Raw genomic sequence first — 12,326 nt, 5'->3', positions numbered from 1 at the left:
AAAACTCTGCTACACAAAAGCTCTTGGGGGATCAAACCTGGTCCCTGGTCCCAAAGCTAAATCTTCTTCGGAGATCACGAATCCAACACCATTCACCATAAGCTATCACTGCATTGCAGGTGGATTCTTTACCGCTGAGCCACCAGGGAAGCCCATAGGCCTTGATATATTCAATTTTGGAAGAACTAAAAGATAAATAAACTGGGGGGGGGGGGGCAGACAGCCTGTCCCAGAGCAAGCCAAGCTAAGTAGCCTTTATCTCTGGATGCTTCACATCAGCCAGCTGATATTCACAAATTCAATTACAAATAAAGAAGTAAACCTCCCTGAATGAAGGAATCAGGAAGCAGATGGGCATGGCAGGTCCTCAGGAAGCCAAGAATGTGGCCTGGCACAAACTGGGTAGCAATGGGTGAAATTTCCACTTCTTGTCAATGAAAGGACAATTTTGATCATTCCACCTCTTATAAGGAAACAACTTCCTAGTGTACCTTTGGATATGTGGTTGTCCAGAGTGTTCAGTGGCGAAGGTGAGCCTGAACAGGTGAGTGGGGACCAGATCTCCTGGACCTTGCCAGCCTGCTGAGGAGGGCAGCCTTGCAGTAGGGAGCCCCTGAAGCTATTGCTGCTATTGTGTAGTCGCCAAGTTCTGTCCAACCCTTTGTGACCCACAGACTGTAGCCCGCCAGGCTCCTCAGTCCGTGGGATGTCCAGGCAAGAATGCTGCATTGGGTTGCCATTTCCTTCTCTAGGGGATCTTCCTGACCCAGGGATCGAACCCGTGTCTCCTGCTTGGCAGGCGATTCCTTACCACTGAGTCACCAGGGAAACCCTAGGAAGCCATTGAAGCAGTGAGTATTGGGTTGGCCAAAATTTTCATTCAGATTTTCCATAAGATCTTATGGGGAAAGCCAAATGAACTTTTTGGCCAACTCAATATTTGCATCATATTCACATTTTGAAAAGGTGACCCTGGTTTGGGTGTGCAGATGGATTGGAGGATGGCAGGGACTGGATGCAGCGAGACGCATTAGGTCAGGACAGTATGATGGTGGAGAGATAATGGTAGCGTGGGACCAACTGAAGAGCTATATAGAAGATAGAGTTTATCTTAGTCAACAAATGCTTGTGTAGTGTGAACTGTGTCTGTCTTCATAAAGAGCATCGCATTTAAATCTCATTGCAGGCCTACGAGGTATGCGTGCGTGTGTGCTAAGTTGCTTCAGTCATGTCCTACTCTTTGCGACCCCATGGACTGTAGCCCATCAGGCTCCTCTGTCCATGGGATTCTCCAGGCAAGGACACTGGAGTGGGTTGCTATGCCCTCCTCCAGGGAGTCTTCCCGACACAGGGATCGAACCCGTGCCGCTCTGTCTCCTGCATTGGCAGGCAGGTTCTTTACCACTAGTGCCACCTGGGAAGCCCCCTGTGAGGTACGGGTGCTGTTATTGTGCCCGCTTCACACACGAGGAAACGGAAACACGGAGAGGCTGAGTCACGGGGCCAGAAAGTGTCAGAGTCACTAGGCCGAGCCATTGGCATGCAGGACGTTAGTTCCCTGACCAGGGATTGAACACGTGCCCTCTGCATTGCGAGCATGTAGTCTTAACCACTGGACTACCAGGGGAGTCCCAAAACTTTCTGGAATTAAAAAATTAATTAATTAATGGCCGTGCTGGGTCTTCACTGCTGTGTGGACTTTTCTCCAGTTACAGCAAGTGGGGGCTACTTCTGTTTCCGTGTGTAGACTTCCCGTGGCAGGGGCTTCTCTCATTTCAGAGTATGGGCTCTAGGACATGCTGGCTTTAGTACTTGTGGTGCTTGGGCTCAGTAATTGCGACTCACAGGGCTCTAGAGAACAGGCTCAGTAGTTGTGGAGCATGGGCTTAGTTGCTCTGTGGCAACTACGGGGATCTTAGTTGTGGGATCTTCCCAGATCAGCAATTAAATCTGTGTCTCCTGCATTGGCAGGCAGATTCTTTACAACTGAGCCACCAGGGAAGCTTCTGGAATTAAAAATATATATATTTTCAACTCCAGATTGGTTGAATCTGTGAGTATGGAGTCTAGGTTGGCCTTTTGTCCCTGTCTCTGGCACAGAGCTCCTAAAACCCTTGGAATTTCCTAAGTGACAAGAGCCAATAAAGTGAAAGGAGAGTCTTCTGTTATTCATAACAAGCCCCTTTCAACAACTAGAGACTTTACGTTAATAAGGTGATATTTCTAAAAACCCGTGGGTTCTGGTTGCCAGGGAAATCAACCACATAACTAGAGGGCTGGAACTTTCAGACCCATCCCCCTGACCTCTGACCTCTGGGGAGAGAAACAGGATAAAGTGTTGACCGAGTGACTGATGGTCAATGATTCCATCAGTCATGCCTACTTAATGCTTATTTTCATGCTCATTTTCTCAGTCATGTCCAACTCTTTGTTCTGCCATGAACTGTAGCCCACCAGGCTCCTCTGTCCACAGGAGTTTTCAGGCAAGAATACTGGAATGGTTTGCCATTTCCTCCTCCAGGGGATCTTCCTGACCCAGGGATCTAGCCCATGTCTCCTGCGTTTCCTGTATTGGCAGGAGGATCGGATTCTCTCCTACTGAGCTACCTGGGAAGCCCCACTTCTTTCATGAAGCCTCCATAAAACCCCAAAAGGCCAGGGTTCTGAGAATTTCCTGGTTGGTGAACACGTGAAGCTGCTGGGAGGGTCTCATGCCTGGAAACTCCTTGCCACATCCCCATGCCTAGCCCTGTACAACCTCTTCCTCTGGCTGTTCATTTGCACCCTTTGAAATAGTCTTTGTAGTAAACTGGCAATCGTATAAGTAAACTGTTTTCCTGAGTTCTGTGAGCCATTTTCGCAAATGATGAAGCCCTAGGAGTGGGTCATGGAAACTTCCAACTTATCACTGGATGCTTGGTTGGTCAGAAGCACAGGTGACAACCTGGACTTGCAGTTGGCATCTAAATTGGGGGCAGGGGCTTCCCTGGTGGCTCAGTGGGAAACAATTCATCTGCCAATGCAGGAGGCACAAGTTTGACCCCTGATCCGAGAAGATCACACATGCCTTGGAGCAACTAAGCCTGTGTGCCGCAACTACTAAGCTTGTGCTCTGGAGCCTGGAAGCCACAACTACTGAGCCCTACTGAAGCCCGTGTGCCCTAGAGTCTGTGCTCCACAACAAGAGAATCCTACTCCACAACTAGAGAGTAGTCCCCACTTGCCGCAACTAGAGAAAAGCTCTCATAGCAACGAAGACCCAGCACAATAAAAAATAAATAAATAAAATTATTTTTAAAAATAAAGAAATAAAATGTGGGCAATCTTGGGACTTCCCTGGTGGTCCAGTGGTTACAGACCCGCCTTCCAATGCAGGGGACAATCCTTGGTCTGGGAACTAAGATTCCCACGTGCCACACAGGGACTAAGCCCACAGGCTGCACCTCGAGAGCCTGCACGCCACAACAAAGACCCAGTCCGGTGGGAACCTTAACTTGTGGGGTCTCACTATCTTAAGGTAGATAGAATGGAGTTAAATTGTAGGATGCTCAATTTAACTAAATTTAACTTCCCTGATAGCTCAGTTGATAAAGAATCCATCTGCAATGCAGGAGACCCTGGTTCGATTCCTGGGTGGGGAAGATCCCCTGGAGAAGGGAAAGGCTACCCACTCCAGTATTCTGGCCTAGAGAATTCCATGGACTGTATAGTCTATGGGGTTGCAAAGAGTCAGACACAACTGAACGACTTTCACTTTCACAACACCCAATTAAATTAAAGTTTCTGCCAGGGGGTTAGAATGGACTGAGTGTGAATAAAGAAGAAACGCCCCTTCATAGATAGATCACAGCCTTGTCATGGTGAAGGTGCTTGCGTAACTCAGTGAAGCTATGAGCCATACCGTGCATGGCCACTCGAGATGGATGGGTTACAGTGGAGAGTTCTGACAAGATGTGGTTCACTGGGGGAAAGAATGGCAAATCACTCCAGTATTCTGGCCATGAGAACCCCATAAGCAGTATGAAAGGACAAAAACATATGACACTGGAAGATGAGCTTCCCAGGTCCAAAGGTGTCCAGTATGCTACTGGGGAAGAGCAAAGAAATCGCTCCAGAAAGAATGAAGTGGCTGGACCAAAAACTAAATAATGCTGAGTTGTGGATGTGTCTGGTGGTGAAAGAAAAGTCTAATGCTATAAAGAACAATGTTTCATAGGAACCTGGAATGTTAGGTCCATGAATCAAGGTAGATTGGAACTGGTCAAACTGGAGATGGCAAGAGTGAACATCAACATTTTAGGAATCAGTCAACTAAAATGGACAGGCATGGGCGAATTTAATTCAGATGACCATTATATCTGCTACTGTGAGCAAGAGTCCCTTAGAAGAAATGGAATAGTCCTCATAATCAACAAAGGAGTCCAAAATGCAGTACTTGGGTACAATCTCAAAAACAACAGAATGATCTTGGTTCATTTCCAAAGCAAACCATTCAACTTCACAGCAATCCAAGTCTTTGCCCAAATCACTGATGTTGAAGAAGTTGAAGTTGATCAGTTCTGTGAAAACCTACAAGACCTTCTAGAGCTAACACCAAAAACAAGATGGTTAAAAAAAAAGAAAGAAAGAAAGGACATCCTTTTCCTCACAGGGGGTTGGAATGCAAAAATAGGAAGTCAAAGGATACCTGGAGTAACTGGAAAATTTGGCCTTGGAGTACAAAATAAAGTAGAACAAAGGCTAAGAGTTTTGTCAAGGGAACACACTGGTCAGAGCAAACACCCTCTTCCAACAACACAAGAGACAGTCTACATGTGGACATCACAACATGGTCAATACTGAAATCAGATTGATTATATTCTTTGCAGCTAAAGATAGAGACACTTTATACCATCAGCAAAAACAAGACCTGGAGCAGACTGTGGCTCAGATTGTTAACTCCTTATTGAAAAACTCGGGCTTAAATTGAAGTAGGGAAAACCACTAGGCCATTCAGATATGACCTAAATCAAATCCCTTATGATGATACAGTGGAAGTGATGAATAGATTCAAGGGATTAGATCTGGTAGACAGAGTGCCTATAGAACTGTGGACAGAAGTTCGTAACATTGTACAGGATTCAGTGACCAAACCCATCCCAAAGAAAAAGAAATGCAAGAAGTCCAAGTGGTTGTCTGAGGAAGCTTTACAAATAGAAGATTGTAAAAAAACGAGAGAAGTAAAAAGCAAGGGAGAAAGGGAAAGATATACCCAACCGAATGCAGAGTTCCAAAGAATAGCAAGGAGAGATAAGAAGGCATTTTTCTGAGAACAATGCAAAGAAATAGAGAAAAGCAATAGAATGGAAAAGACTGGCAATCACTTCAAGAAAATTGGAGATATCAAAGGAATATTTCATGCAAAGTGAAAAGTGAAATTCGCTCAGTTGTGTCCAACTCTTTGCGATCCCATGGACTATACAGTCCATGGACTTCTCCAGGCCAGAACACTGGAGTGGGTAGCCTTTCCCTTCTCCAGGGGATCTTCCCAACCCAGGGATCAAACCCAGGTCTCCCGCATTGCAGGCAGATTCTTTATCGGCTGAGCCATAAGGGAAAGGACAGAAATGGTAAGGACCTAACAGAAGCAGAAGAGATGAAGAAGAATCTGCAAGAATACACAGAAGAACTATACAAAAAAGTCCTAATGACCTGGATAACCATGATGGTATGGTCACTCACCTAGAGCCAGACATGCTAGAGTGTGAAGTCAAGTGGGCCTTAGGAAGCATTACTGAAAACAAAGCTACTGGAGGTGATGGAATTCCAGCTGAGCTATTTAAAATGCTAAAAGATGATGCTGTTAAAGTACACTCTATGTCTGCAAAATTTGAAAACTCAGCATTGGCCATAGGACTGGATAGATCAGTTTTCATTCCAATCCTAAAGAAGGACAGTGCCAAAGAACGTTCAACTACTGAACAACTACACTCATTTAGCTAGTAAGGTTATGCTCAAAATCCGCCAAGCTAGACTTCAGCAGTACATGAACCGAGAACTTCCAGATGTAGAAGCTGGGTTTAGTAAAGGCAGAGAAACCAGAGATCAAATAGCCAACATCCATGGGATCATACAAAAAGCAAGAGAATTTCAGAGAAACATCTACTTCTGCTTCACTGACTACACTAAAGCCTTTGACCGTATGGATCACAACAAACTGGAAAATTCCTAAAGAGAAAAGAATACCAGACCACTTCATCTGCCTCCTGAGAAACCTGTATGCGGTCAAGAAGCAATGGTTAGAACCAGACATGGAACTATGGACTGGTTCAAAAATGGGAAAGGAGTATGTCAAGGCTGTATACTGTCCTCCTGGTTATTTAACTTCTGTGCAGAGTGTGTGTGCTAAGTCACTTCAGTCATGTCCAACTCTTTCCGACCCTATGGACTGTAGCCGGCCGGGCTCCTCTGTCCGTGGGATTCTCCAGGCAGGAATACTGGAGTGGGTTGCTCTGCCATCCTCCAGGGGATCTTCCCGACCCAGGGATCAAATCCATGTCTCTTAACATCTCCTGCATTGGCAGGTGGGTTCTTTACTACTAGTGCCACCTGGGAAGCCCTCTATGCAGAGTACATCTTGTGAAATGCCAGGCTGGATGAATCACCAACTGGGATCAAGATTGCAGGGAGAGATATCAACAACCTTAGATATGCAGATAATACCACTCTAATGGCAGAAAGTGAAGAGGGACTAAAGAGCCTCTTGATGAGGGTGAAAAGGGGAGTGAAAAACTGGCTTAAAATTCAACATTGAAACAACTAAGATCATGTCATCCAGTCCCACCACTTCATGGCAAATAGAAGGAGGAAAAGTAGGAGCAGTGACAGATTTTATTTTCTTCGGCTCTAAAATCACCTTGGACAGTGACTACAGCCATGAAATTAAAAGACGCTTGCAACTTGGAAGGAAAGCTATGACAAACCTAGGCAGTGTATTAAAAAGCAAAGGCAGCATTTTGCTGTCCAAGATCTGTATAGTGAAAGCTATGGCTTTTCCAGTAGTCATGTACGGATGAGAGTTAGACCGTAAAGAAGGCTGTGTGCTGCGTGCTTAGTCGCTTAGTCATGTCTGACTCTTGGTGACCCTGTGGATTGTAGCCCACCAGCCTCTTTTGCTCATGGGGATTCTCCAGACCAGAATACTGGAGTGGGTTGCCATGCCCTCCTCCAGAGGATCTTCCCAACCTAGGATTCTTCAGGCAGGAATAGGGGAGTGGGCTGCCATGCCCTCCTCCAGGGGATCTTTCCAACCTATAGATCAAACCCAGGTCTCCTGCATTGCAGGCGGATTCTTTACTGTCTGAACCACCAGAGAAGCCCAAAGAAGGCTGAGCACCAAAGAACTGATGCTTTCAAATTGTGGTGCTAGAAAAGACTCTTGAGAGTCCCTTGGACTGCAAGGAGACCAAACCAGTCAATCCTAAAGGAAATCAGCCCTGAATATTCGTTGGAAGGACTGATGCTAAAGCTGAAGTTCCAATACTTTGGCCAACTGATGCAAAGAGCCGACTCACTGGAAAAGACCTTGATAATGGGAAAGATTGAGGGCATGAGGAGAAGAGGATGACAGAGGATGAGGTGGATAGTGTCATTGACTCAATGGACATGAGTTTGAGAAAACCCTGGGAGATAGCAAAAGACAGGGAAGCCTGGCGTGCTGCAATTCATGGAGTTGCAAAGACTCAGACACGACAGATCGACTAAAAAAACAACAACAAAGAAGAAACGCAGGAAGAAATTTTCTTGATACTCATCCTCAAACTCACCAAGACTACTCCTGTCTCAGCGCTTCACACACACTATTACTTCTCCTTGGAAGGCTTTTCCCCAGACTGGCTTTTTTATCCTTCTGACCTCAAGTCCAATGCTACCTCCTCAAAGAGGCCATCCCTAACTCTCCTAGCCATTAAAATACTATTGAGGAGGAATATTTAATTACATGGAAATACACGTGATATAATGTTAATTACTCAAAGCAAATGCCATACTGCATATATAGGGTATAATTACAATTGTGCTTATGTGTTTATGCGTGTATGTGTACACTTAGAAGAAAGAGTGGGAAATACACCCAAACGGAAACAGTGGTTGTGGGTAGTACATTTGAGGATGATTTTTTTCTTATTTCAATTTTTCTGTACATAAAAATGTCCTGCCTCAGATGTAACACTTCCATCATCAGAAGCCTCTCAGTAGCTCCCCATCACTCAGAAGGTAAAATTCTAATTTTTTAGTTTTGCTTCTTTTTTTTTTTTTTTGAAAGCATGAGTCTATTTTGTAGTAAATAATAAAATATATTTGTCTAATTGGTATTACTAGACCAGATCTGTTCGGCCACTGCACTTATTTTCATACTTATTTAAATGTATCATAAAATGTTTAATATGAGACAGGCATACGTGAGTTTTCACATTGAAAAGAGCCATGGTCATACAGTTTCGATAGAGATAGACCTTCTCGAAATACGCTAATCAGCGCGCACTGGTCAGTATTTCACACGTGAATCAGGACGTGTGTTCAAGTCTGCGCAGTTGTGTCCTACTCTTGCAGCCCCATGGACTGTAGCCTGCTAGGCTCCTCTGTCCATGGGGTTCTCAAGGCAGGAATCCTGGAGTGGGCTGCCATTTCCTTCTCCATTAGTTTTGCTTCTTAAGGGTTGATAGACCTTAGGTTGAATCCACCCTCCTGGCCCTTTGCCCCTCCCTTCCCCACTTCACCATACCTAACTGCTGTTTGTGAAGCTGAAAGTGAAGTCGTTCAGTTGTGTCTGACTCTTTGCAAGCCCGTGGACTATAGCCTACCAGACTTCTCCATCCATGGGATTTTCCAGGCAAGAATACTGGAGTGCGTTGCCATTTCCTTCTCCAGGAGATCTTCCCAACCCAGGGATTGAACCCAGCTGTCCTGCATTGTAGGCAGACACTTTACCGTCTGAGCCACCTAGGTCCAATCCATGACTTAGATGTTCCCAATTCTCTGAAAATGCACCCCTGCCCCAATGCATGTGAAACCATTCACCTCAGAGTGGAACTTGAATGCACTCAAACCCAGCCAAAACCCAGTTTGGGACTCTTAACACACATGGCCGGGACTTGAACCCAGCTAAAACCCACCGTCTTCCAACTAAGGTCACACATCTGGTTTCAGGACCTACTGAAACTCGGATTCTTGTAGTCTCATCTCAGAAAGAACTCGGTAAGAGACAAAGTGATAGGTAAGAAGCAGATTTATTTAGAGAGAAACACACTCCACAGATAGAGTGTGGGCCATCTCACAGGCTGAGTGCAGCCTCGAAATGTGGTGTGGTTAGTTCTTATGGGCTGGGGGCAGGGAAGCCAGGTGTGCTGCAGTCCATGGGGTCACAAAGGGTTGGACACGATTTAGTGAACGAACAGCAACACTTTCATAGGCTGATGAGTGGGAGGATTATGCCAACTGTTTTGGGGGAGGGGCAGAGGTTTCCAGGAATTGGGCCACCGCCCACTTTCGGGTCTTTGGAGGCTGGCCCTGGAGCTGCCGTGGCACCCGCGGGTGTCTTATGTAGCTTGCCGAGGTGCTGCTGTTGCCGCTGTTGTTACAATGGACATGTTCTGAGGATCAAGGTCTAGTCAGAGTTGACTTGTCTGCCGTCTTGGACCCATTTGATTCTGATCAGTTTTGTTATGTCCTCCAGCTATGTCCTTCTTTCAAATACCATGCCCTGCCCCTTCTGCTTCCGTTTCACACGGGGTTGGAGCCAGCTATTGCAGGGAGAAGGTAGGGCATGAGAGGATGGTCACATCCCAGGTCTCAGGCAAGTCCCTGAGATGGGCCACCAAATGTGGGCTCTTGGTTTTGCATGGGAAAGAACTCAAGAACCAGTCATAGCAAAGTGACAGCAGGTTTATTTAGAGACAAATACATTCCATACACAGAATATGGCCCATCTCAGAAAGTGAGAGCAGTCCTGGGAGAAATACAGACTGTGGGGCCATCTCAGAAGGCCAGAGACCCTGAAATATGGGAGTGGTTAGACCTTGGTTCGATCCCTGGGTCAGGGAGATCCCTTGGAGAAGGGAATGGCATCCCACTCCAGTATTCTTGCCTAGAGAATTCCATGGACAGACCATGGGGTCACAAAGAGTTGGACGCAACTGAGCGACTAACACACTTTAGATTTTATGGGCTGGGTAATTTCACAGGCTAATGAGGGGGAGGATTATTCCAACTTTTCTGGAGAAGGGGCAGAGAGTTCTAGGAATTGGGTCAGCACCCACTTTTTGCCCTTTTATGGTCAACCTTGGAACCGTCATGGTACCTGTGGGTGTGTCATTTACTGCTCTGATGTGTTGTTACAATGAGACCTTACTGATGCTCAAGGTCTGGAGGAAGTCAACTCATCTGCCAGCTTGGACCTAGTTGGGTGGAAGTCAACTCATCCTCCATCTTGGACCTAGTTGGGTCTAACCAGTTTATGTTGTGTCCTCAGGGGTTGTCATTCTTTTAAATGTTGTGCCCTGCCCCCTTCCTGTCTCACAGCAACCATTTTTATATGACATGATCCTGCCTATTTGTAGGTGACTGGCTAGGTGCAAGCATCTGCCCCAAGCTGGGTCAAAGTTTCTCCCCCTGCAATCTTTTATTAAAAGTTAGAAATTCTGGGGAATTCCCCTGGCAGTCCAGTAGTTAGAACTCTATGCTTTTACTGCCAGGGACAGGGGTTCAATCCCTGGTCAGGGAACTGAGATCCTGCATGTTGTCGCCAAAAAAAAAAGAAATTCCATTCTCAGTCTGGACTGGCTTCTTGAAAGGAGAGGATATCAAAAACTTGGGAGATGCAGCGTAGCCACTTCCTACCCCAGGCCACATATGTTGGTCTGCCTGGAGGGAAGAGTGATGTCAACATACAGAGAGGTAAAGAGACAAGAAGTGGGGAGAGACAATTCCTTCTGGGCTACTGATGTCTGTTCCCACTCTTCAGGAAGGACTGCATTCAGGTTGCTAGAGATGTAGGTCAGAGTTCTTTTCTTCTTATTTATATATTTTTTAAAAATTTATTTACTTTTTAAAATTAGAGGATAATTGCTTTACAATATTGTGTTAGTTTCTGCTATACAACAATGTGAATCAGCTATATACATACATATATCCCCTTCCTCTTGAGCCTCCCTCTCACACCCCCCCCCCCACACACACACCCAGGGTTCTTAATTTCAAGCACAGAAGCCAATTCTGGACAATCTAAGCAGAAAGAAAATTTATGAAGGATAGTGAGTAACTCACAGAGTCTCCAGGCTGTGCAGGGAATGAGGCGTTGTAGCCAGGCAAGTGGGAACACACCCAAAATCACGCCACAGAACTATCCCGAGAAGACAGAACTGCCCCCATTGCGCACAGCATCTTCACCACTGGCACCGCGGACAGAGGGCTGCAGACTCTGCAGTTGGATCTACTTCCACTGCAGCTTCTGAGATTGGACCTAGCCACTGCCTCCACCACATCCGCTTCTTTAGGAAATTGCATGATTCAGTTGGAAGCAGGTGCTTCTGACCAGAAGAATCTAAAACATGTGTCTGCACCCATGGGGTTGCAGAGTTGGACAAGACTGAGTGACTGAGCACATACACATGTGTAAGTAAATTTTCCACAACCTAGGATGGAAGAGGCAGTTCTTATATCCAGTGGCAAAGCAGTTACCAATTATCCCGCAGTGTCTCTTGAGACTTGGGTAACTGCCCACTGAGGGTGAAGTTTTGGCATAGCAAAGCCAGTTTTCCGTGATTCTCCAACTCTACAGCAGAGAAAGGCTATCTCTGAATCTCTGTTCCAAATTCCCAACAGACAGGATGTGACTGGCCCAGCCTAGGTCAGGTTGGCATCCTTACTCCCTTCAGTTGTGGCCAGGGAATGATGTCATAGAGACAAAAATGATTGTTGACGATGCAAAACTGGGGATTAGAGAGAAGTAGCTTCATTGGTGTGACCGAAAGCAAGTACTTAATAACACTGTTGATCAGTGGGTAAATGAATAAATAAATCAAGCTATCAAGACTTCAGGTTCTAGGGGCCCTTCTCAACCCCTCTCCTGGTTTTTGCTTCTCTCTGTGCACTCACTCTCACTGGCTTTCTCAGCTCCCTGGGTTCCTCTTCACTGATTGTGGCCGTGGCTACCACGGTCTCACCAGTTTCCTCCGCATCCTGACCTTTCAGCTAGAACTACTCCTTACCCATTCTCATTGCAGAATGTGGAGGTTTGATCAAACCAACTCATCTTAAATACTTTTATTGTAAAATATTATGAACACACC

This window comes from Cervus elaphus, chromosome 2 (assembly GCF_910594005.1).
Source record: "Cervus elaphus chromosome 2, mCerEla1.1, whole genome shotgun sequence".
NCBI classification, from domain to species: Eukaryota; Metazoa; Chordata; class Mammalia; order Artiodactyla; family Cervidae; genus Cervus; species Cervus elaphus.
This window is presented reverse-complemented; position numbering follows the sequence as displayed.